At 48.7% G+C, this 27,500-nt stretch overlaps 1 protein-coding gene across 3 annotated transcripts in view; it reads left to right on the forward strand.

Moving 5' to 3' along the window:
* Positions 1–27,500, forward strand: part of LOC122265341 (uncharacterized) — a 126,624-nt gene that overhangs the window by 60,255 nt on the left and 38,869 nt on the right. The window lies entirely within an intron of this gene.

Genomic DNA, 27,500 nt, shown 5'->3' on the forward strand with positions numbered 1-27,500 from the left:
CAGAGGTATGAGAGGGGGACGAGTAACGATCTGTATAGCTTATTAAGGTTATTAAAACGTTATTATTAGAGTAATTATATGCCGAATCGATTGCAAGTAAAGTATTTATGGTTGGTTGTATTTGTTAGGGTTAACTTCGTGGGCTTTGATAAGGACCCTGGTCCGCGGGACATATATGGTCTGCCCAAGATGTTATCCTGCACTCTTGGGTAAGTTTAGTGTCACTTAAAGATACTTTATAAAAATTAATATTGACTCATCCATTTTCTTTACGACTGTCTTTGTCATTTTTTATCTTAGATATATTCATCCTTATACATTGCAGGCTTTGCACAACGTGGTGTGACTTTGCAGAGAAAGATTTCTGAGCTGGTGTGTGACGTATTAGTAAATTATCAGCGAAAGAAATAATTTTAGGTATTACGTTATTATACTCTCGTTGCAATTCAGCTAATAGGTGTGTGCTAGATATAATGGATATATTTTTGGAAATAAACATTTTAGGGAAACGGGTATACTATATAGATATATATAGATAACGAAACTCCTAGAGGGCGATTAGGGTAGGCACCGCAAGAGGAACCAAGGTGATTCACATGCCACCCAGCCTCGGGGTAGAAGGGCAGGCAAGTGGGCGTGAGAAGCTCAAGTATGTTCGTGTGATGATTACAGCGTTCGAGCGGGAGCTTTGATCTGCCATATTGACGCGGCGGTAGATAAGGTAGATACGCGAGATAGTTTGTCGAAGAGGAAGGAAGGAAGGTCTGGACGGTCGGTCGGTCGGATGAATGACCCTATTTATTTCAGTATTTGTTTAATTGATCTACTGAAAGCTGTTCATATTCATGGTGATATTCCTCTATGGAGTGAGATTGAGTTACTTTCACGTATTGATGTTTATGATTATGGATTGAGTTTTTGGATTTCACTATTAATTTTCAACACATATTTTCAAGCATTTTGATACTTCACGGCCTGCTGGCAGAGCGACCCCTCAACAGAGCCGCTTGCAACGTGTGCAATTCAAGCGAAGTCTGTTTCTGCGTCGGAAGTCTTTATCGTGGTGTGATAGCGGATTGTCGGCATTACGTTCGCGTAATTGGGTTTATGCAGGTCATCTCGGTGGTTTCTGGAGCTTCCGTTTATGTCGTCTCTTTCTGCTTCTTATTCATATACCTCTTTGTTTCATTTTCTTAATACATACTGCTTCTTTTCTACTCTCTTTATCCATGGGGTAAAAGGGGGAATGAATGATCTCATTCTTGCGTGTGTTAAAAGCAAAAGCGCCCAGGAACTTCTTTGACCAAATTATTCAGTGTCGTCTAAAATTTGAGGTCCAGGTTGAATGATGCAACTGTACGGTCGGGCCGCCCGCCCCTCGCTGCTGACGTATCTTCCGCCCCCCTCTCGTGCGGCTCCGGTTACCTGAGTAGGCTTCTCCCGGGGCCTCTCTCTCACTCTCGTATGCGTGTGCGTACTTCATCCACGCCCTTTCCCTCTCTTTATCTCCCGCGCATACAGTCGTACTCGCACACACGCAGACCATAAAACAGACGCATATGTGCCGTAAAAACCGTGTCGTTTGACTGCAGTGGAAAGAGAGCTCCCGCATTACCACATTGTTCCTGGGAGAGAATATTTTCCATTAGTTAATTGAAAAAGATGAGTGCGCGAAGTGCGGGATTTCAAAGCTCATTACGCGACGCCCTCGAGGTCGCTCACAGGTTTCGCCCGCCGTGAAAAGGTTCTGATTTTAAACATTTTATACTCTCTGATGTGATAAATACCCTGTAATGTTAAATATGTTATATACAGTGTATACACACGAATAGGCATATAAGTTAAGTCTAATTGGTTTCGTATGCTAGCTCACTAGATAGTCACAAAGCACAGATTAATCACGAAAGATGATGCTATTACGCAATAGACAGTTCAATTGATATAACATATAAGATGCGAGACAGAGTGGGGATGCGTCCGCTCTTGCCGCCCAAAGCTGCTCACTGGCGCCGAGTGAGAGTGGGGCGGGGGGAGGGGGGGAGTCTTGTCCCCTCTTGGTATGTTCTCTCTTTACTCTTTATTTATTGTTTGGCTTTTTCTTTGTGCTTGTAGCTGTGTTTTTTGTAGATATTTTTTTTTCTTGTGTGTGTGATTAGACTTTTCACTGGTTGAAGAATCGATTTCCCTTTGTGATTGAAGAGATTTGATTTCTTGCAAGAGTCGGACACCTTTGCTCTTATTCTTTTGTTCGATGAAGTGAAGTGAAGAAGCTCCTTTTTTCCCGTGGAGAAACTTTTTTCCCCCACCAACCTCCGCCGAGTGCTTGCTCTTTGTCTATACGCCCGTTTCCCCCTCTCATCTCTTTATCCTTCCCCTTTTGAGTACTTTTTCCTAGTCTCTCTGCTCCATGTCCTCTCCTTCATTCTTTTTCTCTCTTCCCACTGCTTCCTCCTCCTCTTCCTCTCCCCCCCCCCTCCTTTAACATCTCGTTTTCATTTACATCCTTATTCTCATCCCCTTCCATCCCATCCTCTCTCATCATCCTCAACATCCTGGTTTCTTCTTCTCTTCCTCTTCCTCCTCATCCCCTCCCATTCTTACTTCTCTTACTCCCCCTCCTTTTTTCTTCTCCTTCTCCTCCTTTTTTTCTTCTCCCCCTCTTCCTCCTCCTCTTGCTCCTCCTGTTGTCCTATCTTTCCTTCCTGCTCCTCCTATCCTCTCTCCCTCCCTCTCTCCCTCCCTCCCTCCCTCCCTCCCTCCCTCCCTCCCTCCTCTCGCTCTATCTCTCTCTCCCTCCCTCCTCTCTCTCTCTCTCTCTCTCTCTCTCTCTCTCTCTCTCTCTCTCTCTCTCTCTCTCTCTCTCTCTCTCTCTCTCTGTCTGTCTCTCTTCCCCCATGACTTGTTTTCCCTTCTTATGGGCGGCCCTTTGTTTCAGCGAGGATACTCCGGCGAGGTCGCACCGCTCGATCTATTTTCATAATAAAGCTAAACCACCTGAGTGACACGTCCTTCGGAGGGGGGGGATATGATGGCTCAACTTCTTGCTCAAAACTTTGTATATCGACCGCCCGCTTGTGTGTGCCTCTTGGCCTCTTCCTCCTCCTCTTCATCTTTCTCTTCCTCGACTTTTTATTTCGTCTCTCTCTTTCTCTCTTTCTCTATCTCCCCCTCTTCTCTCCCTCCTCCCCCTCCCCCCACTCTCCCTCTCTCTGCCCTTTCCCCTCAATAGTCTCCGTTGTTCATTTTGGTAGGTCGGCCTCTTGATCTCTGCTCCTCACGGGGCAATCCATGTATTTCCCATCCGCGATCGCTGCCCCTTTTCTTTATGGGTTTGTTTTTCTTTCGACCTTTGACCTGTTTTTATCCGTCTTGTCTCTTCCTTTATTCCTACTTTTCTACCTTTCATTGTTCCTCCTCCATTTTCCTCTTTCTCCTGCTCTTCCTTCTCCTCCCTCCTCCTCCTCCTCTCCCTCTTTATCCTTCTCCTCCCATTTTTTCAGTCATTACGTGTTCTCCTACTCGTCGCCTTCATCTTCTTCTCCCCATTCACCATCCCGACGGAATTCCTCCAGGTGTTGTTTGGTCTCCAGTGGTCCCCTCTGGATCGCTGTGAATACCGAAGCTAGGGACTCTCCTGACTCCTGATGTCCCTCGACGCTCCACTCCTGACGTCGCTCCGGCCACTTCTCCTTCCTCTTCTACCCTCCTTTGTCCTTGTTCCTCTCTACTCCTCTCTTCTCTTCTCTTCTCTTCAGCCAACGCCTTGATTGGCTGGCCCTGTGCGTCATTTCTCTCTTAAACGCGCACACACGTTTTTCCAATATTTCTTTCGCTCCCACTCAGTTTCACGTGTAACTTTCAGGCGTTGTCTAGCCCCCCCCCCCCCGGCCTCCTCCCTCACTCCTTTGCGCCCGCTATGGTAAAATGTTTTAGCTATTGAATGACACATTGATAGAGCTTCTGTGTGTGGGGGGTGGGTGGATGGGGCGCTGCCTTGCCTGCCTTGGTTGTTGGAGGGGAAGGGGGAGGAGAAGAAGAAAAAGAAGTAGTAGAAGAAGACGATGATGACGAAGAAGAAAAAGAGGTGGAGGCGGTGCCAAGAGATAGGAGGGAAAAAGGGAAAGAAAGGATTGGATAAAATGAAATGAAATGAGAGAGAAGGGAAGGGAAGGAAACTAAACGAAAGGAAGGAGGGAGGGGGGGAGGGATAGGACTCGGCGTAGTGTGTGTACGTGTGTGTGTGGTTGTCTGCTAAAAGTGTGTGTGTGTTACTGGTGCTCGTTAGGAGGGAGTATAGTTAGCATTGTAAAGTAGTAGTTAAAGCGGTCGTTAGGAGTGCTTTTGCCGAGAGCACGAAGGTCCTTTCAGTGCGTCAGCGTTGGAGAGGGGGCGGGGCGTGGAGTCCGGTAAGGGAAGGGGGGAGGGGGAGAATGTGGGGGGGAGTGGAGGAGCTCGAGCGAAGGAAGTTACATGGTCTTGCAAAACTCGGAAGTTTTGGCTTGTGAGGAGAACATGCAGAGCAAGTCATGCATTCGCGATAGTGCTATCAGTTACAAACGGATAAATGGCATACGACAGTCTTTTTGTGTGTGGTTTCTGAAGTTGTTTTTTTACGCGACTGCCTTTAGGAAGCCATAAATTCGTTATTGTTTGTTGGATTGGATAGGATGTGGGTATGAAAAAAGATAGTGTTTCACCCGTCAAGCCATTCAAACGCCTTCGCCCCTATTTTGAAACCACTGTTCCTTTGTCTCTCCACCCTCACTCTAATGCATTTTAATTCCATTTTCACCCTCTCCCCCCCCTCCCCCTTACCTCTTCTCATGGATGCCTTCCCTGCCCCTTGTCCTCCCCATCCTTACTCCACCCCCGCCCACCATCCCTGCGCGGGCACACACACCCCACTCGGATACCCGCCCACCAAGCCTGTCACCCTCAGCCGCCGATGCTCCCTAGCCCACTAACTTGGGGCGAGGGTGACTTATCGCTCCGTTTCCATCAAAGTCTTCGCACCCTAACATTTGGCCTCGTGATTGCGTCATAACTGTCGTCGTAGCATTTCACAAAGGAGACGCTTGCATTAGGACAGCTCATGCCTCCGCCTCGTAAAGAAGTGCATGGCGGTTATATGTGCCCTGTTGACATTTCTTTTGTTTTTTTCTTTTCTTTATGAGATTAGTTGATGAGGTTTATTATTGTTGTTGTTGTTATTATTTTTCTCCACTTTATTGCTCTCGTTATTTTTACTGAATGAATGGCTATTGCCCTTGCTTGAAATGTACCATTAAGTGTCCTTTAATTAAAGCATTAAGAGAGCAGACCTGGTTTATGCTTTTCTGAGATTTATGACAGCCAAAACGCGCCAGGATAACACGGGAGAAAGTCGACCAGTGTGGGCCCTGCGTCTTGCCAGCCTCTGCCTCTCTCTCTTTCTCTATCTCTATCTTTCTCTCTCTCACGCTTTCTATCTCTCTATCTCTCTGCCTCCTGCTTTCTCTCTTTCTCTTTCTCTTGCTCTGCTCTCCCTCCCTCCCTCCCTAAACATGTCCGAACCGACCCTAGACTCGCACTCGTCTTATCCGACCGCTCTTTGTATCCGGCGACATTATCGAAATCACATAGGCAGCGTACACATTTGTGACCGCTTGGGGTAGAAGCACGTGTGAATCGGCTCGACAACAGTCTTCGAAGATTGGAAGTTGTTTTTTGCGTGAGGAGGGGGGGGGGGTCCAAACAGGAAGGAGGGGAAGGAGGAGAAAAGAAAAAAAAGAAAGGACAAGGGGAGGGATGAAGGCAGGAAGGAAAAAGGAAAGTGGGATGGAAGGGTGGTGGTGAGGATGGAATGAGGGAAGTGGGAAAGGGGGTAAGGAGGGAGGAAAATAAGGGAGAGAAGGGATGAAGGGAGAAAGAGGGAAGGAAGGAATGGGGAGGGAGGGAATGATGAAAAGAAGGGGGTGGGGTAGAGGGATGGAAGGCAGAGGGAGGGGAGGGAATGATGGAAGGGAGAGTAGGAAGGGTGATATAATTGTATAAAGTGCGACATGCGATGACGAGGCTCTTTACGAGATTACGGATCCCTCCCGCACGAGTTACGCCGAGGAGGAATTGCTGTGTGTGTGTGTATGTGTTTGTTTTGGGGCGATGGCTGTGACGATGATATACAAGGGTTATGCAGTTACTTAATAGAAGACTCATAGCTTTACATTACATCCCGTTTACTTCCTCGAAACACTTACAAAAAAAAAGAAAAAAAAAACACGATTTGCTTTGCATTTTCCAATAAGAACGCCAAGGAAGAAAGGGAAACTTTTCCTTTTTTGTTTGTCAAAGAAAGTGCACATCGGGTACATCAGAAATGGAATACATAATAACTACGTAGAACACAACAATCCACTCCATCAGACGCGTCAACGCTGATAGAGATGCTGAGTGGCGAGGAAGGTGCGAATGGTTGGTCTCATGGCATTCACATGGGCAATGATGACTCGCATGTACATGTTGAGCGTGAGCAGAGAAGTGGAGTCTCCAGTTCACGTCGCAGCAGCAGAGTGGTGCGGGGAACGACCGTACGTTTCGTCCAACTGACGACCACAACTGATCACATGTTTCATTCAGCTAAGTTGATGGAGCAGAGATCACGAGACGAAAATTCACAAATAAATCAATTGTTATTATCCATATCGATCTGAATTCATATTTTAGAAAATCGTTTTCCGTTGCATGATAAATTTCCCCGCCAAATTCCTCTCCAAAGGCGCAAGATCGAGCGGGAAAATGACTAGCATGGTAACACTGCATGGCTCCCTGGCCCTCCGTGCCTTTTGCATGATGTCACGTGATCTGTATTTATCCTTTGCGCCATCGGAGAATCCCGCTGAACGAAAATGTATATTTGTAAACAAAATTATAAGAGGAATTAATAAATAAGAATTCATATTTATCAACCATTCTGTTTGACCTCTTCCGAGTCTGCCAACAGAGCCAATGAAAAGACTCAGGAGCCGCATTTGGCCCGCCGGCTGCCAGTGGAATAGCCGTGTGATATATTAACATGCATGCGGGGACGGCATCGGCGCGGGGAGTTCGGCGAAAGTCATGTATGGAAGTGGAACTGTAAGTGTTTTTATCGAGTTAGTCATCGGTCGGAGTGGCAGGACTGTGCTGGTGTTGTTTTTTCCTTGTAAGATCCGTGGACTAATTCATAGTTTAGTAACCCTTTAATAAGCAATAGAGTAGGCAATTTGATGATCTGAAAGGGTGTTACGGCGTAGACCACAACCCGCTCAAGACTAACTAGGATCTCTGCCGGAGTCACAGGAGGAGCAAGAGCCTAGGGCAGGACCAATAATAAGTTAACGTACGGCCGTCGTGAAGGTATTGCAAGGCGGGGAGAGGTATCATATTGCTTAGATCATCTGTGACCTTCTTGTCTATGCAAAGCCGCTTATTATCACGTAAGACCTTGTAAGACCGCGTCGAATCCGTGCCTAAGTGATTAAGCTTCACGATAGCGCGGGGAGCTGCTGAAGTGAGCGGGCGGGGTCGAGGCAAGAGCGTCGACATCAATGACAGAGTTCAAACTCATGAGGGGCTTGGGAGCAGGAAGGGGAAGGGCGTTCGGCGGGGCAACGTGTGAGGGTCTCGAAGAGGTAAAGTAGTTTCGCAGGTTATGGGGGAAGTATTCTCGACCGTAATGGACTTGACGTGGAGTGGCCCAGAGGAAGGAGAGACTTCGGCTGAGAGTCGAAGTGGCCCGATGAAGCGGAGGCGAGGACCACCCAGCGGCGCGTGTCGTAAACAACGGTTGCCGGACGGAGGCTGAGGCGCTGAGCCCGAGTCATTACTTACCATTAACACGGCTTTAATGACTAACACTATCTAAGCCGCCATTTCCTTAACCGCCCTGGACTAATAGAAAGATAAACTACCCCGCCAACTTTTTAGATCATAATTAACGACAAGGAACCACGCTGAGTTCTAGCGCTTTACCGCTAAACTTCTTAGGGCTTTCACTCTCTTCTCTCTCTCTCTCTCTCTCTCTCTCTCTCTCTCTCTCTCTCTCTCATTTCTGTTACTTTCATCTCCTCTCTTATCTTTTCTCTTTTCTCCTCCCCTCCCTTCCCTAACCTTCCCTCCCCTTCCCTTTCCGTTATTCCTCCCCTCTCCTCTTCTGTCCCCTCTCCTCCTTTCTCCTCCCCTCCCCTCCTTTCTCCTCCCCTCTCCTCTCCTGTCCCCTCCCCTCCCCTCCCCTCCCCTCTCCTGCCCTTTCCCCCTTCCTTTCCCTTCCCTCTCCTCTCTTCTCCCTTCCCCTGCTCTCCACACCCACCCACCCACCCACTCCCCCTGAATCCAGACCTACCTTGTTACAGCCCGCGCCGACTCCCCCATTCTCTCCCATGACAGCGCTTCTCACTCACGCCTGACAAGAAGTAAAGGGGGAAGGTTAGTTGGCCACGCAGTATGAACGTTTTACTTATTCATTTCCCTGTGATTTACAACCTTCGAGCCTCGTAACTCACCGCGAGTAATTTCCTGGAGTCTCAGCCCGATGAACCCTGCGAGGTGGTGGAGCAGCCGCGTGTGTGACTTGCTTCGATGCAGGGAGGGAGTGGATGGAAGGAGGGACGGAAGGGAGGGAGGGAGGGAGGGAGGGGAGAGAGAGAGAGGAGAGAGAGAGCGGAGAGAGAGAGAGAGAGAGAGAGAGAGAGAGGGGAGGGGGGAGTTAGAGGGAAAGACGGGTATGAAAAGAGATTAGAGAATTAGAGACGAAGACAGTACAAAGAAAGAAAATGAAATACAGAGAGATGTAAAGCATGCACAACATAGAATGGAGAGAATAAGAGAGATGAGGAGAGTGCGAAAAGGAAAGAAAAACGGAAGATGGCGAGGGGAAGAGAAAATAAGAAAGTGACATAGATTCAAATTTATGGATTGACATTACGCGTGAAGAATGCTTTTGAAATGGAACGGTCTTACTGAATATTTTGCGTGTTGCTGTAGTTTAAGGTAACATTATCTCCGTCGGGCGTGTGTGTGCGTGCACGATAACTACCCTGCAGACGTATTTGATTCTATTTTTAGGGAACGCCCGCATTAGCAGCGATGAGGATGTTCTTTTGCGCGGGGATTATCGAACACTCGCAGGAGGAGAAAAAAAGATTATGGTGTTTACACAGTGTGGTGGCGGTATTGTGATAGTGGGAGTCGTGATTGTGTCGGCCGCGAGTGTGCGAGTGATTTCAGGCCCCGATTCTGACAGTCATTCTTGGAAGGGCTGATAAATGATCCCTCTGCTGATTATGTTGCCGCTTGCCCTCTGAGAGTAGTAGCGAGTGGTTGGGATGTTGGCAGGCTCGTGGTGGCAGTTGTTGCTCGCTACTGGTGTCCGGTGTACTTGCTGGCTCTCTCATGCATGGATGACGACGTCTGCAGAGACGGTAGCTCGCGCGCTACGCCTGACGGATTTATGCTTGCAGGGGATTTAATGTATTGGTCATTTAGGTGCAGAGAGGTGCGCACTGCAGGTCGTGGGGCTCCTTGGCCGAATTTATTGGGCGGTAATGACTCTGGGGGGAGTGAGGCCGGTGTTTATGGGCGAGTTGGTAACTGACGCCGTCTGTTCGAAGACGCTAGCGCCGATCTGCTGCGTTTTTTTCTTTCTTTCTTTCTTTCTTTCTTTCAGTTGTGTGTGTCTTGCGTGTGTATTTTTTGTACCACCCCCCTTCTTCTCGTCCCTCCACCTCTTGTCTTCTTCATCCCTCCCTCCTATCTCCCTCCCCCTTCCCTTCTTCCTGTCTCCCTCTTCCTTCCCTTCCTCTCTCTTCCTCTTCCCCTCCTCCTCCCTCCTCCTCCTTATGCCTCGACCTCTCCTTCTCCCTCCCTCCCCCACTTCCCCTCCTCTCCTCCCTCTTCCCTTCCTCTCCTCCCTCCCTCCTCCCCATCCCCCTCCTCCTCCTCCCCCCGCCCGTGCCGTCTTATCGTGCGACTCGAGGGTAATATGTTGCAAGTAGTCGGGCATGGCAAGCGTGTGCTCGACCAGATTGCGCTTGTTTATAGCATCATCACGTACTTGTTTGACGACGGAGCTGCACCGAGAACCCCGAGTGCCGTGGCCGCGACTTTTAACTTAATTAGATTATCGCTCCCAATGGAAATGGGGATCGGAGTCGAGTGTGGCGGCGCGGGGGTATTCCGAGCGCTTCCGGCCGTGCGTGGGAGGAGTTCCGTGCGCGGAGTTTTTCATTTCCGTCGCGCCGTACTTCTGCGCTGATTCCTTTAATTTTTTTCTATCTTTTTATCGCTCATAAACGCCCGCGGGATGGAAATGATTCGCACCTCCAGACCTAGAGTTGCTCAGTGGTGTCTCGCATTACCCGGGCTTTACGAGGTGGTTATCCTCTCTCCTCCTCCGTCCTCTCCCTTTCCTCCTCTTCTCTTCCTTTTCCCTCTTTCTTCACTTTCTGTCTCTGTCTCGTTCTCTCCTCTCTCTCTCTATCTATCTATCTATCTATTTATTTATTTATATCTATGCCTCTCTCCCCCTCTTCCTCTATCTCTTCCTCCTTCTTCTCACAATTAGAGAGAGAGAGAGAGAGAGAGAGAGAGAGAGAGAGAGAGAGAGAGAGAGAGAGAGAGAGAGAGAGAGAGAGAGAGAGAGAGAGAGAGAGAGAGAGAGAGAAGAGAGAGAAGAAAGAGAGAGAGAGAGAGAGAGAGAGAGAGAGAGAGAGAGATAAGAGAGAGAGAGAGAGAGATAAGAGAGAGAGAGAAGAGAGAGAGAGAGAGAGAGAGAGAGAGAGAGAAAGAGAGAGAGAAAGAGAGAAAGAAAGAAAAGAGAGAGAGAGAGATAGGTGAGGGAGAGGTGGTTATAATAATAGGCAAACCGAATGCTGATTATACGAGCTTTGATAGGATTACCGGTTGGCGGCTCGTAAAATGCGTATATTATAGGGAAGTAACGCGAACTACTGACTGAGCTCTTGCCTCGAGGGTTGGGGCAGGGGGGCGGGGGTTAGGGAGAGATGGAGAGAGAGAAGGGCGCAAGGGTGGGAGGAGACAGAGAGAATGGGTAGGGATGTGGGGAAGAGATGGGGAGAGGGAGGTAGGGGTGTATGGGAGTAGAGTGGAGGGAGAGGTGGATGAGAGGGAGGTAGAGAAAGAGTGAAAGGATGGGAGTGGGGTGGAGAGGGGGAGAGATGGGAGTAAGAGTAAGCTAGTGGGGAGGGCTTAGGGTGGAGAGGGAGAGGGGGAGGGGTAAAGTAGGGTTGGGGAAGGGAGAGAGGAGGAAGGTAAGAAGAGTGGTGGAGAGCGGTCAGGGGTGGGGGGGGGGGGTAGAGCTGGAAATCTTGGTTTGATATGCCTTTACGATCAGGGAAGGTCGTCTGTTGGCTAGTTTTTGTGACATATGGTGGGTGTTTTATTGACCTTGTTTATGTGCTCCACGGATTGCGCATGTCTAATGTAGAGGGAAGCGAGTGGAAAGAGAGAGAGAGAGAGAGAGAGAGAGAGAGAGAGAGAGAGAGAGAGAGAGAGAGAGAGAGAGAGAGAGGTCTATTACGTTATAAGGGAAACTGGGGCAGGGAATGTGGGAGGTGGGTGGCAGGGAGTTGAGGGTAGAGGGGGAAGAGTAGGGAAGACTTTGCTTCCGGGGTCTTTATGGCTTTTGAAGTGATGCTGGCGTAAAGGACTGACGCTTCCAAGGGCGGGGGGGGGGGGCGAAGAAGCGGAGGAAGAACAAGGAAAGTAGCTAGGAAAGAAGAACTAGTCCTTAGTCTAGTCTATCTATTTTTCTTCTCTCTCTTTATTCTTTTCTTTTATTCTTTCTTCTATTCTCTCTCTATTCTCCTTTCTTTTACTCTCTCTCTCTATTTATTCTTCTCTCTTCTCTTTCTTTCTCTCTCTCATATTCTGTCTATCTTCTCTGTTTCTTACTTTCTTTCTCTCTTACTCTCTCTCATATTTCTCTCTCTCTCTCTCTCTTTCTTCTCTCTTCATCTATATTTTTCTCCTTGTATTTATGTTCCTGTCGGTACGAAGGGATGGATTCCGAGCAGGAAATTCATAAGCTGCTTTCGAACCCGATTAGTTTATAACTCCCGTTGATATTGGCTATCGTATGCCAATATCCGGGCCTTTGCAGACGAGTTGCAATGAGTGCCAAGCGACTGATAAACCCGCAAGCGGTTGTGCATTTCCTTCTATTTCTGGTGCGAGATGAATCACGGACGGGCATGGATGGCCTCGTTGCAGCCGCCCCTCCGCCCCCTTCCGCCCCCCTCCGCCTTCCGTCCCTCCCGCGCCCGTCGCCGTTTCGGGCGGAGGCTCTTCTGGGGCAGTGGAAAGTCGAGTGTCTTCTTGCGTCGTGAAAATCGTCTGCGATATGTTAGGGGTCTTGCGTGTCTGCCTTGCATGTTAATGGAATGTGAAACAAGATCTGCAGACGATGCCATGCGCTGCCTTGTTTAGTAATATGGGTCATTTTACTTAGTCCTCGCCGTGTATGTATGACACTTCAGTCCTTTTTATTAACTCCACGTGCTTGGTCAACGGAATACTGATATATATTAGTTTTGACATGTTGTTTGCAGACATTGTGTAAACAGTCGTAAAAACATTCACACGCCCACGTACACACACGCGCGTATGCGAAGGAGCTGGAAATGAGATTCTATTAACCGCTGGTGCTCAAGCGCCGTCACTGAACTATGAACTCGTTGAACAAACACGTAGAAAACAGCTAGAAGTTGAACAATGCCATGACGTCGGCACGCGCTGCTGACGGACGGGGGGAAGGCTTCCTCTATCCTCTTTCTATCCACCTAGGAGAAGGAGCCAGTGGAAGTGAGAAGTTGATGAAGGAGAGACTGACGGGTGGATGATCAGAGGTGAAGGAGAGAGGGAGGGAGGAGTGGGGGAGGATTTAACAAGTGTCCCACGCTTTACGAGGGTGAAGAATGGAGGAAATGGTGAGAATTTATACCACCTGTTTATTAGGTGTGTGCTTACGTTGCTTCGGTAATGGATGAATATGGGACAATATGGGACCACTCTTCGTTGAGATGCATCAGAAATTGAACGAGATATCCCGGTGTGCAGCGGAATAAAAGGCCGTCGAACTAAACGCCTAGTATTTCATTAACAAAGAGAAAGGCCACGTTATAAGCACCCACAAAGTGATACACTCGGAAGAATAAACAAATGCCCGAGGAGACATATCAGCAATAGTTTGTACGAAGTTACCAACGACACCGCGGACACAATAGGAGGTGGAATGGTGCGGGGGAGGGAGAGGTTGGAGGGGCAGGGGCGAGGGCGAGGGGCGAGGGGACTGGAACAAAGGAGTGTTGATAACAAAGCTAAGGTACACAGCGTGCGGGGCGTCAGGGCTCCTTAACAAGCCGGGGGTGCAATGTCTCCGGAGGCTGCAGCGTCGAGGTCGAGAGGCAAAAAGATGTCATGCGGAACCCGTAGTAGTGAATGTGTCTTCCTCATAACTACACTGTGTAAATTATATGTGTTATATTTTATTTTTTATTCATTTATCCATTTATGTTTGTATATATTTTCATTAACTTGAGCGATGCTTATTTTGAGGGTCCAGCTTGTTCCTCTGACGTTGGTGGCGCCTTCCCGTCACGGCCATGTGGTGTCACAGGCTTTCCCAGTGGGCGTGGCTCTAATGGCTCGCTAATTAAACACTATCGCAAGCCCGCGCAACAGCGGCGCGAGGAGATCCCGTCAAACTCGCTTAAGATAGTTCTGTTGACTCCGCCTGTGATGTTGGTTACACAAACATACACACGCCCTTGCATTTGGGCTCAGTACATGCAAATGAAAACAAACACGCGCATGCTGTTGCCAGACTTGGAGCGTGTTGTCAGAGTGGCTGTGCTCTTGTTTTCTCTGCCACTGCCTGGCCGCTTGCCTTTCCCTCTGTTTTCCTCCTTACTTTCACCTTCGTTTGCAGTCCTTGGCCTCCTTCAGCTTCTCCTCCTCCTCCGACGCCTCCTCCTCTTCCTCCTCTTCGTCCTCGTTATCCTTCTACTGCCCTCCTCCCCCCGGCTCCTGCTTTCTCCTTTTTCTCCCCGCTTGTGTTCTCTGTACCCCTCGTTTACTTGCCCTACCCCACTACCCCTTCGTCACTTTTCTGCTGCCTCATGTCACTTCCCTCATCCTTTTTCCCTCTTCACCCTTACCACTTCCGTCTTCCTCCCTTGCTCTTTCCTCATGTCACTTCCCTCTTACCTTATGGTTCATGCCGCTATCCTCCTACCTTATGCCACTTCCTTCATCCTTTTCCCCTCTTTTCCCTCGCCTTACACCAATTCCCTTATCCCTCTTCCCTTCTCACCCTTGTTTCCTCTCTCTTCCCTCTTACCTTATGCTCTTCCCTAACTCCCTGTAGAGACCAACGACCCACGCCGTCGCCGACAGGGCATGCGTTGATCTCGGCGTCCGGGTAATTGCCCCGCAGCGCTGCTCTTCGGCCGATCATTAAGTTATGGGACAGATTACTCAATTAACATCCCTGTAGTAGCTCCGGCGCTCGCCCTAATCCCCCTCCCCCTGTTTATCGGTCGGCGCCCAGATTATTGCTTCACTTGTATTCTCCGAGGGGCTGCTCATTATAAGCCTTTCTGAAGTCTAGTGTCCTGCCTCTCTCCTCCTCTTCTTCTTCTTCCTCCTCTATCCTATTTCATACCCATCCTCTTCTTCTTCCATCAGCTCCACCTCCTTCTCTTCCTCACCTCCCCTCTTCGCCGTCCTCCCCCTTGATCTTCTTTCTCTTCCCCTTCCTTCTCTTCCTCCTCTTCATTCTTCATCACCTCCATCTCCTCCTCCTCTTCCTCTCTCCCATCCTCCCCATCCTTCTCGTCCGCCTTCATCTTCTACCTCCTACCCCTTCCACTCTCTTTCCTCCTCCTCCTCCTCCTCTCCCTCCTCCCCTTCCTCCTCCTCCTCCTCCTCCTCCTCCTCCTTACCCTCCTCCTCTTCCTCCTTTTCCTCCTCCTCCTTTTCCTCCTCCTCACCCCCTTTCCCCTCCCCTTCCCCCTCCTCCTCCCCTTATCCGCGCGACATGAAGTGCATGACACAAGTCATGATACGTTTCTCATAGAAAGGAGGAAATGGTAACTCGGATTTGTCGAGGAGAGAAAATATTTTAGCCGTGAAATTGCTGTCAGAAACGGGTTTCTTGTTGCTAAAGTTAAAGGTGATTTGTTTCAGGGTCGAAGGTTAACGAGTGTTGATATTTTACTTAAGAGTTGATGAAGGAGAGATGAGGTTGAGATGGAGGAGTACGGAGAAAGAAGAGGAGAGGGAGAGGGAAGGAGAGAGAGGAGAGGAGAGGGGAGAGGGTGAGGGTAGAGGGTAGAGGGAAGAGGGAAGGAGAGAGAGGGAGGGGAGGATGGAGACAGAGGAGAACGGAAACAGAGGAGAGGGATAGGGAGAAGGAGGACAGAGAGAGAGAGAGAGAGAGAGAGAGAGAGAGAGAGAGAGAGAGAGAGAGAGAGAGAGAGAGAGAGAGAGAGAGAGAGAATATGACAAATGAAAAATAGATGGTGGGAAGGAAGGAGCGAAAGAGGAAGGGGGGGGGGGGATTAGAAGGAGGCCCTTCCCCGCACCCTTAAAGACGACAGTAATTTATAGCCACTTAACCCCAATTTCGAGGTTTCATTATCAAAATTGTAGCTTGTTAGCTTTTGTCTCGTGGGAGGTGTTCTGTACGTGATTTTTTTATTATTATTTTTTTATGTATATAGAAGGAGTGATAATTTATTAGTGGTCTATCCTCCGGTGCCCTAGTTGACTGTCTCGCTCACTCGCTCGAGCGCACTCTCTTCCCTTCCCTTCTCTTTTCTTCTTCTTTTTTTTTTCTTTTTTACTCTTCTCCTCTGCGCCATTTTCCACCTCTTCTTTCTTTTCAATTCGGGTCGCCTTTTAACCTCTCGCGATCCTTTTATTTATGTAGTCGTTTTTTATATTTCGCTGTTATTATGCTCTTGGCTTTCCTCTCTTTCATTCCTCTCCCTCCCCTCCTTCCCCCTCCCTTATATATTGTGTGATTTTTTTTATCTCTCCTTTTTCGTATCTCTATTTTTTAGTTTTATTCCTGACTTTATTTTGTTGTCTTGTCTTTTTATCTGTTTTTCTTTATATTTTTAGCCCATTATTTGTAGTTCTATGCTTCATTTTTAAAATCCTTTCCCATGCCTCCCTTTTCGTATCTATCGCCTTGTCGCATTTTCTTTATTATTACGTATTTCATGTACGTCCCTTTCTAAAGCCCTCCCCCTCCCCATCCCCCCTTCCCCCCGCGCTCCCATGTGCAACTGATTCAATCCCAACGAATCGCGCGTCCCATTAGACATGTTATGTATATATTTTTAAGCAATTTTCCTCCTCTTTGGGATCTTTATACCTTGTCTCCTATTGCTCTTATCACCTCAGCAGTGCCTTCCCCCTCCTCCTCCCCCTCCCCTTCCCCTTCCCCCCGTCCCCCCTCCGTCTTGTAACATTATACCCCGGTGCCTTTTAATTATGTTATTGTGAAATTCTTATCTAATGTATCTCCCTCCCTTGTATCTTTTCTGCCTTGTCACCCTTCTTCTGTCTTCTAGTGTGTGTGGGTTGTTGTGTTTTCTGCCACATGCTCTGTCTATTTTTATTTCTTTTTCTCTCTTTCTCCCTTTCTCTTTCTATTTTTTTTCTTTATCTCTCTCTCTCTCTCTCTCTCTCTCTCTCTCTCTCTCTCTCTCTTTCTTTTTCCTTCCCTCCCTCCCTCCTAACTCACTCACCCTTCACCTCCGTACCTCTCCCTACCTCTCCCTTCCCTTCCTCCCTCTCCCTCCCTCTCATTTATACTTCACCTTCTTCCTCTCTTCCTGTCCCCATTCCCTTTTCAGTTCCTAGCCCACCCCCACCCCTGTATCTCTACCCCCTTACTCCCCCTGACACCCCCCACCCCTGTCCTCCTCTTGCAACTCCACGCCGACTCCATTGCTTCTCTCTAACCAGGTTGAGTAACTTTACGGAGCTGTTTACCGTTACGCCGTTTCTATGGTCCAGATTCGGCCCCTCCTGTTTATTTTCCGTTAGCGGGTGTTCTGTTTGTTGGTTGGTTGTGTTGCTAGACCTTTTTTTCGCCTTATTCTTCTTTATATTTTGTAAGGATTCCTCACATTGCTTCTTTGTTGATCGTCCTACACACCGTCTCCATTCTGGTGTCATCATTTCCCTGCGCAACGCGAGTCTATTTACGGATATCCCTCTGTTTATTTGTTTATTTTTTCTTCTCTCTCTCTATCTATCTATCTATCTATCTATTTATTTCTCCTCCTCCTCCCCCTCCCTCTCCCTCTCCCTCTCCCTCTCCCTCTCCCTCTCCCTCTCCCTCCTTCCATTAGTTCACTTGCATTCACGGAGTTTCCACCATGTGTTAATTCCCACGTGCCTTTAGTAAATAGAAAGAGTCTCTCGCTCGCTTTATGAAACAGCTTTTGGTCTTTTAACTGGTCTGTCTGGAGGACTCAGCCGATCAGCCACCTCTCGCTCCCTGCGTGTCCCTTTTAAAACGACACTCATAAAACCAATCCTTCCCCTCCCCTCCCCTCTACCCCCTACCCTCCCCTCTCCTGGACTCTCCTAGCCTCCCCTCTCCTTCCCTGGTCTCCCCTCTCATACCCTGGTCTCTTCTGTCCTCCCCAACCCTCTCCTATGCTCCCCTGCTCTTTCCTATTCTCCCGGTCTCCCCCTACCTCCCATGATCTCCCCTTCCTCGCCACCCCATCCCACCCCACTCCCCACGCCTGTGCTATATAACGTGGCACAATTTCTTTATTGCATGAACGGTTTGAAACATGGAGCTCGCATGCACTGACTGGGCTGGAATGTACTTCTGATTATTTAACTTTCCCTTTCATCTTGACGCAGGAGCGAGACTGACATGCACTGGTAGAGGGAGTGGGGGGGAGAAGGGGATGGGGGATGGGGGAAGGGTGGAGGGGGTCCGGATGGAGTGCGCGAGGAGGGCGTTCACCTCTCCATGCGGTACACCATGCTCTCTCTCTCTCCCTCCCTCCCTTCGTCCCTCCCTCTCCTTCTCTCTCTCTCTCTCTCTCTCTCTCTCTCTCTCTCTCTCTCTCTGTCTCTGTTTCTGTCTCTGTCTCTCCCTTTCCCTCCTTCCCTCTCTCCCTCCCTCCCTCTCTCTCCCTTTCTTTTTCTCTTTCTCTGCCTCTCCTTCTCTCTCTCCCTTTCTTTTTCTCTTTCTCTGCCTCTCCCTCTTCCTCCCTTTCTTCTCTTCTCTCTCTCTCTCTCTCTCTCTCTCTCTCTCTCTCTCTCTCTCTCTCTCTCTCTCTCTCTCTCTCTTTCTTTCTTTCTTCTTTCTTCTTTCTTCTTTCTCTTTCCACATATATTTTCTCTCTTCTCACCCGTTCTTTTCTCCCACGCTTACCCTCTCATACCCCGCGTTCTTCTAACACCACTGCTCTTCCTTCGCGGTGTCTCCTTACCCTCCTTACCCCCCCTCCCCCTCCCCCTCCATCCCCAATCACTCACTCAGTCTCAAAAAAGGTTTTGGCATCCGGGAGTTGAGCACAGCGGAATAGGTGATGGGCCCGCGATGGTCAGGTGCTTGGCGGCGGTTGCACATTGCCGTCACACAGGTAATAACTCCTGTCAGGTGAGCATCTCGGAGCCCTGATGAGTTGTTAATGAGCAGCCGAGTCGCTTTATCTCGGCGGAGCGATTTGCTGCTGACTTCTGAAATGAGATGGTGATGAGGATGGTGAATGTGTGGGAATGCCGGTTGGGGATATTGTTGCTTGCTCGCTTGCCTGTTGCTTTTGTTTGTTTGGCCTCGGTAGTCAGAGGAGTTTTTTTTTTCCCACTATAGTCATCCTCAGGATTTTAATCTTCCTGAAGTATGCTCTCGGTTTCGTGTTTTATGATCAAAGAACAATTTTCCTAGCTCTCTCTATCTCTCCCATCTGTCTCCTTCTCTCTCCTCTCTCCTGCTATCCCTCTTTCCTTCATGTTCTTCCTATCCCTCTTTTCTCATTCTTCTTCTTCTTCTTCTCCTCTTCCTTTCTCCCTTCATACCTTCCTTCCTCCTTCACCCACCCTTTTTTAATTCCCCCTCCCTCTTCGTCTTTCCCCCTTTCCCTCCCTTCCCCTGTTTCCTCCCGCCCTCTTCTCTCCCCCTGTCCTTCCCTCCTTCCACCCCTCTCTCCTCGCGCGCCGACCCGAACTCGCCTACAACACACACCGCCTCATTAGACTGACTCGGCGCATGATAAGTATTTTCGCAAACAAACTTCTCTTAATTGCTCTTGTTTCGCTCGTTGTCAGAGCCGCGCGAGACCGGGGATGCCGGCCATCAGAGAGGGTTTTTATTTCGAAGACGACGGCAAGGAATCAAGTGAACGGAAGAAGTAGGAGGTTGATAATGATGATGATAATGATAAGAATGCTCATGATAATGTTAATGATACAATGATAATGATGGTGATATTTATAATGATGATAATAATATAAGAACACGAAAACAAAGCAGGAACTTGATGATCATAAGGATTATAATAATGATAATATTGATAAGAAAAATTATGAGCATTATAGTAAGGACAAAAATGATGATGGTGAAGACTCAGTGTGCTCGACATTGCTCAAGGAAAGGCGGTGCAATATGGAAACTTTAGTCTTGGCGGTAAAATGTCGTATGGCCAATGTCGTATATCAGTAGAAGGCATTAGTCGATGGAATAAAAAGAATGAATATTGTGCATTTATATCAGATATAATTCGGCCTCTCCGAAGGACCGGCTAATGTGATCTGTTGAAATAGTCCATGACTATTTTCTGCTTTAATCCTCTCGCTTCCGTTCCCTCCAGAATCTTCTTTTCTCTACCCTTTTCTTGGTCTCTCTCTCTCCCTTCCTCCCTGTATCCTTGGTTCCCACTCTCTTCTCCCTCCCTCCCTCTTCCCCCTCCCTACCCTTGCTCGCTTCTGACTTACCTCAGCAGATTTTGTAGCTATTTGAAGCTTATGTTTTCAATGAGGTGGTCTTTTGTATCCATTCGTCCTCCTCCTCTTCCTCCTCCTCCTCCTCCTCCGCTGCGTCTGCCATACCCCCCCCCCACCCCCTTTCGCTCTCTTTCCCCTCTCCCTGCCCCCACTCCCTCTCCCCTTCTTCCCATTCCCCGCAAAAAGGGAAGGAAAAAAGGGTCTAAAGTACATGTAGGATCCTCGAGTAGCCCCAGAAAGTGAATAGCCGCTGTCATCCTTGCTATTTAGTGTTCTTTTGTTATTTTTTCGCTATTTTTTTCGGCCCAGCGGTGGCAGTGTTCTTTAATGTAGGTTTGCAGTATGGATGGTAATCGTCGATGCGGTTTTTTGCTTGGTGGTAAGTATTATATTTGGCGCAAGCATATTGTTAAGACAAGGAGTTTTGCTAAGTGTTATGAAGTAGTGGTTAATGATATGTTTGTAAGGCAGACAGTAACGTGGAAGATCAAAGGCCTGGCACGTTTTTGATCTTACAGGCGTGTTTAGTAGGACCAAAGATATGTTTATGATGGTTAGATGTTCCTCAAATGTACAAAGGATTTATGTGAAGTCCCAGTCGAAGCTCCTGCACGTTACTCCATGGTTTTGTACTGAGTGCGAGCTTTTATGCTTGTCCCTACTCCGGACGCTGTATGTGTTCCCAGCCCTGCCGAGTGCAGAGTGCCCGCCCCTGTCCCTCTCTGGACGTCACATGCCTATTCCCGGTCCCTGTTGAGTGCTGTGCTTTGGGTGTGCTTGCTACAGAGTGTTTGTTGTGTCCCCTGGTTCCCACGAGCTCCTAATTGGCTTGTGATTAACGCCACGTGCCTATTCTTATCCCCGCGCTGAGTGCCACTTGTCTATCATTGGTTCGGCACTGGATGCAACGTAGCTCCACTTGACTCCCCAGTTCTTGTGGTGTTACTTCGTATCAAGTGCCACTCGACGCCCCTCTCCCGGTGTCACCTTGCGCCGAGTGCCATGTACCCTTCCCTCTTTGCCTGGTGTGTGTACGGGTTGGGGCGGCGGTGAGGTGCATGGTTATTCGGCTTAGTCGTTGGTGTCTTGGCACTTCGAGTCGTCCTCGTTAGTGCAGACTAGTCCTCCTCGGAAGTAGGGCAGGAGCGTCATCTCCTATCCCTGCATTTATCTTTCTCCTCAAACTTCCACTCGGATTATCTCAAAGAATCTGTGATGCGAATAGTCAGCAGTCATAAGCCTCTTCGTCCCCCTTCTCTTACTCTTCCTCCTCCTCCTTCTCCTTCTCTTTCTGCTCCTTCTCCTTCTCCTTCTCCTCCGCTTTCATTTCTTAATTCCGGTCTTCAACGCCCACTTCGCCTTGCCAACACATCTATGCTGATATACTTGCTCTCTCTCTCTCTCTCTCTCTCTCTCTCTCTCTCTCTCTCTCTCTCTCTCTCTCTCTCTCTCTCTCTCTCTCTCTCTCTCTCTCTCTCTCCTCCTCCCCCTACCTTCCTCTCCCTCTCTCTCCCCCCCTACCTTCCTCTCCCTCTCTTCCTCTCTTCCTCTCTCCCTTTCTCTTGCTTCCCTCTTCCCATCCTCCTCCTTCTCCGTCTCCCTCTCCTCATCCTCCTCCTCCTCCTCCTCCTCCTCCTCCTCCTCCTCCTCCTCTCCCCCCTCTCTCTAAACGTTTCCTCTCTGCTAGAGTTGACGACGGCGCATCCCGCAGTTAGTTCCGCGTATTAACTGTTCTGTTTGTACCGTAAATAAGAGACGTCTCGTGTGTCTGGGAGGCTTCGGCGCTGCCAGGGCCTCCGACTTCATCAACTCCGTGTGTGTGTGTGTGTGTGTGTGTGTGTGTATGTATGTAATATATATATATATTTATATATATATATATTATATATATATATAATTATAATATTATATATATAATATATATATATGTGTGTGTTATTATGTATATATATATATGTATATATATATATATATTATATATGTATGTATGTGTGTATGTATATACACAAACACACACGCAAACACATTACATCGCGCTTTTATTTCACGGTGAGTTTTTATTTAGACCTCCCCCCCTCTCTCTCTTACTTCTTTCCCCCTCCCACTCTTTCCATCTCCCTCTCCTTTTCCAACCCCCATTCGTTTTTGGAGTCTGCCGCGGGGATCGAGGGGCCAATGCTTTGATTTCGAGTGACGGGAAGAAAACCTGGGAGGATGAGAAGAAGAAGAAGGGGTATGGAGGGAGGGAAAGGAGGAGAGCTTGAAGAAAACAAGAGACGGGAAGAAGATGGAGGAAAGAGAATAGGAGGAAGGGAAGGAAAGTTAGTGGAGCAAAGAGAAAATAAGGGAAAGGGAGGAAGAGAAATAGAAGAAAGCAAAGGAAAGGGAGGAGGACGACGAACAACAAGAAGGTGAACAGAAGACGAACGAGAAAAAGGATTAGACGGAAGCTGTGGGACCGAAGGCAGAGAAATAGGAGAAGGCATTGTGGTTAATTATGACAGTGCGTAAAGAGGAATAAAGGAATATGTGATACGGAACAGGGAATAAAGAGGAATAAAAGAGGGCGTTGTTAGAGAAACTAGCGGGGTGTGTGGATGTGGCTAATGGTGTTGCTTGGTCTGTTCAGTTGAACTCTTGAACTTTTAGAGGGAGTTTGGCTGCCTGGTCTGTTGGATATTGCTGCAGCCTTTTCACTTGTAGTTTCCTTCGTGGATGGACCTCATGCCATTGTTGTTGCTGCTGTTGTTGTTGTTTTATTCGTTATTTTTCCCATCAGCTGCTTATGTCGTCTTTGTTGTTGTTCCCTGTTGTTGTTAGCATGATCTGGTGTTTTTATTATTTTTTTATGCAGAGTAAAACTAACTTCAGTTAACGACATTGAGAAATAAAACGGCAGTGCTGCAGCATCCTCCGCGCCGCGATAAGGTTGCGTAACATGAGGAGTTGATAAGGAGTCTCCGCCGCCATTAGATTATCCTCTGGCCTTCAATTATCCGTACCCTTTTCCCCGTTTGCTTCGCCTTCTATGAAGACTCTTGGATTCCTCCTTCTCCTGTCCTTGTCTCTCCTCTCTCTTTCTCTCCCTCCCTCCCTCCCTCCTTCTCTCCCTGTCTGTCCCTCCCTCCCTACCTACCTACCTACCTACCTACCTACCTACCTCTCTTTCTCTCTCTCTCTCTCTCTCTCTCTCTCTCTCTCTCTCTCTCTCTCTCTCTCTCTCTCTTTTTCTCTCTCTTTCTCTCTCTCCCTCTCCCTGTCCCTTCTTCCCTCCCTCCCTCCTTCCCCCCTCTCGTTACCTCCCCTTCGGTGTCCATTTCGTCCTCTCCCTTCCCCTTCCCTCTCCCTCTCTCCCTAGCGAACTACGCTAGATGGCTTTGTCCTCTTTTTTAATTAATTTATTATTATGTTCTTTATCCGTCTCGTTATTTTAGCAGTGATTTTTTTCTAAAAATGTTTTATTTTGTCGCTTGTCTCTTTTTATATTTTAAGCCTCTTCGTCATCTCTACTTTTTCCGTCCGCTCCCTCAGTGGACACAGGGAATGAATTCAAGAGAAGGAGGCGATGGAGGGAGCGGGAGGAGGAGGAAGAGAAGGAGGGGGAGGAAGGGTGGCAGGTGTCTCCTCCTGCATGACCTGCAGGTAGGGTACGGTGCAGAAGGATCCCAGCTGTCGACGCCCTCCCCTGGCCCGCCTGTTAGGGAAGGAGTGGGGGGAGGAAGGCGAGGGGGCGGGGCGCAGTACGTTCTGGTTTACACAGTTGTATGCGGCCAGATTATATGATCCGCTTTGCATATCACTTGCCACCTTGGGCGGGCGTCGAGCCAGCACATATTGGCTGGCATACATGCGTCCGGAATTATGCATGACCGGTAAATGGAGGCGCTGGCACAAGCCGATGCACATTTGCACTGCGGAATCTGCAAGGAAACTCTCCCTGTGCAGTATCAGCGCCCAGGGATGAATATAGACGCGGACACGAAAAATAGTTTAGCGCGCCACAGGATGATCTCTTGTTATCGGCGCTTCGCCTCTAGGGAGATGCCGCCGTGTACACTTAAGTGGCCACCGACCCCCGGGATAGGGCGGCCGGGGTCAGGAAAGTTGTGGGAAAGGGGTTCGGATAGCGATGACCAAGGGTACAAAGAGGCTAGAGTCCGAGGAGCCCTGAAACCAGGTCCTTAAGCGCTGCTATGAGCATGCGAAGATCCATATTGCATTAATTTTACGTAGCAAGGACGAGGGAAGTTGGTGTTGGTGGCAGGCTGCCGCCCCTGCCCGAGGGCTCCTCCGCTCAGGAAGGCAAGACGCGATAAGGATCCTCGCATACCACGGCGGGGAAGCGGCACACGACTGATGGCAATATCCCCGATTCGAAGGCATTTGCCACCTGCTCTCTTAGGTGCGCAGTAATCTCTGTCTGCGTTGATTTTCGCTCGCACTAAATGTGGGCGTTCCTAGAAAGTCCTCGAGTTATTGTGAGGCATCCCTGTTTGTTCTGTTCACCTCTGTGCTCACCTGAGATGTGATACGACGAGACCGCCTGGGAAGACTAATATAATTTCACTATCTTCGCGCCGCCAAAACTTATACACTTATTAGATTGGCGCGCAGGAAAGAAGCAGAGATACAGGGACAGCAAGAGAAGTAAAAGAGAGAGAGAGAGAGAGAGAGAGAGAGGGAAAGAGGGAGAGGGAGAGGGAGAAGGGACAGTAAGAGAAATAAGAGGGATATATTAGTGAGTTTGTGTGAGTTTTGTTCGCCTCACAGTAGAGATGCAGCTTGTCGTCAAGATGGCTCAGCGCCTCGTTGATAGTCGTTCTGGGCTCTTCGTGCAGCAGTTGCCTGAAGGTGCGGTGAAATGTGGTATTAAATACTAATGCTTTGCCATTCGTTCTGCCGTTGTTCAAGAATAAGCGATGTGCTATAAGTCTGGGGAAATTGAAAAGTATATTTTTTGTTTCTTTTATTACCTCGTGTCTATAAGACCTGTTAGTAGTCGGTATGCAGTAGAGAGAATATTTATATCCTCTTCGAGAGTGAAAAAAGGACACTGCTACAATTAATAACAATAGTCATAATTACGGCATTGATAAAAAAGTTATCATCAATAGGATCCAAACTGTCAGCCCCCCTCCTCCTTTCCCGCGCCACCCTCTTCACTTCTCACTCCTTCCTCCTTCCTCCTGCCCCTCAAGAGCGAACCGAACGCTCAGCAACCCGAGGAGATAGAACCCGCTCAGCAACGCCGCCGGAAGGAGTCAGCCACGAGTGTCGCCTTTGTGTCCCTCGCTCCTCGCGGGGCCGGAAAGGGGTCGCGGGAAACAGGCCCCTCTCTCGCACTCTTCCTCCACCCGTGTTGTCGACAGTGCTGCGGGCGGGCGGGCGGGCGGGAGGGAGGGAGGGGACTCGAGGGCGCTTGCGATGTCGTTTCGTGAGGCAGGGGGTCACACAGAGTACTTAGAGTCTCCTTGCCGCGGATCATTCCAAAGAATCTGTGATATGAAAAGTCAGCAGTCTTCTCCCTCTCTTCCTTCTCCTCCTCCTTCGCCCTCCTCTTCTTTTCTTCTACTCCTCCATCTCGGCTTTCATTTCTTCATATCCGGTCTTCAACGCCCACTTCGCCCTGCTGACATACATAACCTGATACACTTGCTCTATGTCTATCTTTCCTTCTCATTCTTTCCTCTTCCTCTTTCTCTTTTCTTCTCTCTCTCTCTCTCTCTCTCTCTCTCTCTCTCTCTCTCTCTCTCTCTCTCTCTCTCTCTCTCTCTCTCTCTCTCTCTCTCTCTCTCTCTCTCTCTCTCTCTCTCTTTCTCCCTCCCTACCCCTCCCTCCCCATCCCTCTCTCCATCCCTCCCTCCCTATCTCTTTATCTACCTATCTATCTTAATAAGATTATCATGAGCGATGAAAGTGCAACCTTGAAGGAAGGAAAAAAACAGCTCTCCAAATTTGCGGTGTAAAATTGCGTCCACGGTAGATAGACGAGGGAAGTTTGGAAGTTCGTCAAGTTTTAATTAAACAACTTTTATATATTGTCGTCGCGCTATGAGGGACAGTAGACCCGTGCCGGAGGTGGATGGGGAGCCAATAATCCGGGGCTGAGATTAATGAAAAACGACCTCGGCTTCAGTGTATCGTCGTGTCTTCAGTGTATCGTCGTCTTTATGATCTTGTGTTACGGGGCGTCGCAAAGGCCTGGGTGAGAGTGCTAGGGGATCTGAGGAGAGCCTTGGCTTTTGTGTGTGTGTGTGTGTGTGTGTGTGTGTGTGTGTGTGTGTGTGTGTGTGTATGTGTGTGTGTGTGTGTGTAAAGCTTGTGTACATTATGTTTTATGGGCGTATTTGCGAGTCACCGTGTGCGTGCCTGCATGTAATTCCGTAGGTCATATCGTATGATAAAGTGTAATTACATGTTTATGAAGATCATTACTGGAGCTCGTATTTAGAAATGGTATCCAAATCATTCTCCTCGGCGGCCGTAATTGGGCATGATAATAGATCATCAAGTCATTTAGCTTTACGTCCCTGCATGGTGTTTTAGGGAGACCTTTGAAGCGGGACGGTTTTTGGCGAGAGGGTGTACGAGTAGGAGTAGGAGTAGGAGTGGGGGAGAGAAGAGAGTGAGAGGGTGAATGTGTGTGTGTGTGTGTGTGTGTGTGTGTGTGTGTGTGTGTGTGTGTGTGTGTGTGTGTGTGTGTGTGTGTGTGTGTGTGTGTGTGTGTGTGTGTGTGTGTGTGTACACCTCTATGACTGCCGGTACTGCCTGGAAGAGCTGTGTGGCCCGGAATTATAACGGCGGCATTTGCATATAATGCGTGTTTATTTTTACATTGTTAGCGAGGGCAGGGAGGGAAGGAGGCAGAAAGGGAGAAGCGGGTCAGAAATAGAAAGAGGAGGCAGGGGAACGGGCCGCTAAATGTGAGGGAAAGGGAGACCGGAGGAGAGATGGAGGGAACTCGTATGTAGATCCACGTGAATTGATGCAAATGGCTGTTCAAACTGGGGAGAATGAATTAACTGCAAGAGAAGGACGGGACTCACGGATTGCAGTAGCCTCTCCCCCCTTCCCTCCCCCCCACATCACCCGTCCTATCCTCCCCCAATTCCCCTTCACCTTCCTGCGCATACCCTCCCCCCTCCCATCCCTTGCATAGGATAGTTATTTGTATTCGGAACCGTGTGCCATTGGGGACCGATAGATTTTCCTCATGGTTGCTGTCTTCAATTTTTCATAATGGAGCCCACTTGGACTGCGAGACCCAAGGCAGTGGCCCTCCTGCACGCGATCTCTCTCTCTCTCTCTCTCTCTCTCTCTCTCTCTCTCTCTCTCTCTCTCTCTCTCTCTCTCTCTCTCTCTCTCTCTCTCTCTCTCTCTCACTAACTCTCACTCTATCTATATATCTATCTATATATCTATCTCCTCTCACTCTCTCTCCCCTCCCTCTATCACTCACTCTCTCCCTCTCCTTCCCCCTC

Source organism: Penaeus japonicus, unplaced genomic scaffold (genome assembly GCF_977035675.1).
Source record: "Penaeus japonicus unplaced genomic scaffold, GWHDUDI00000001_assembly GWHDUDI00000018, whole genome shotgun sequence".
In the NCBI taxonomy this organism is placed as follows: domain Eukaryota; kingdom Metazoa; phylum Arthropoda; class Malacostraca; order Decapoda; family Penaeidae; genus Penaeus; species Penaeus japonicus.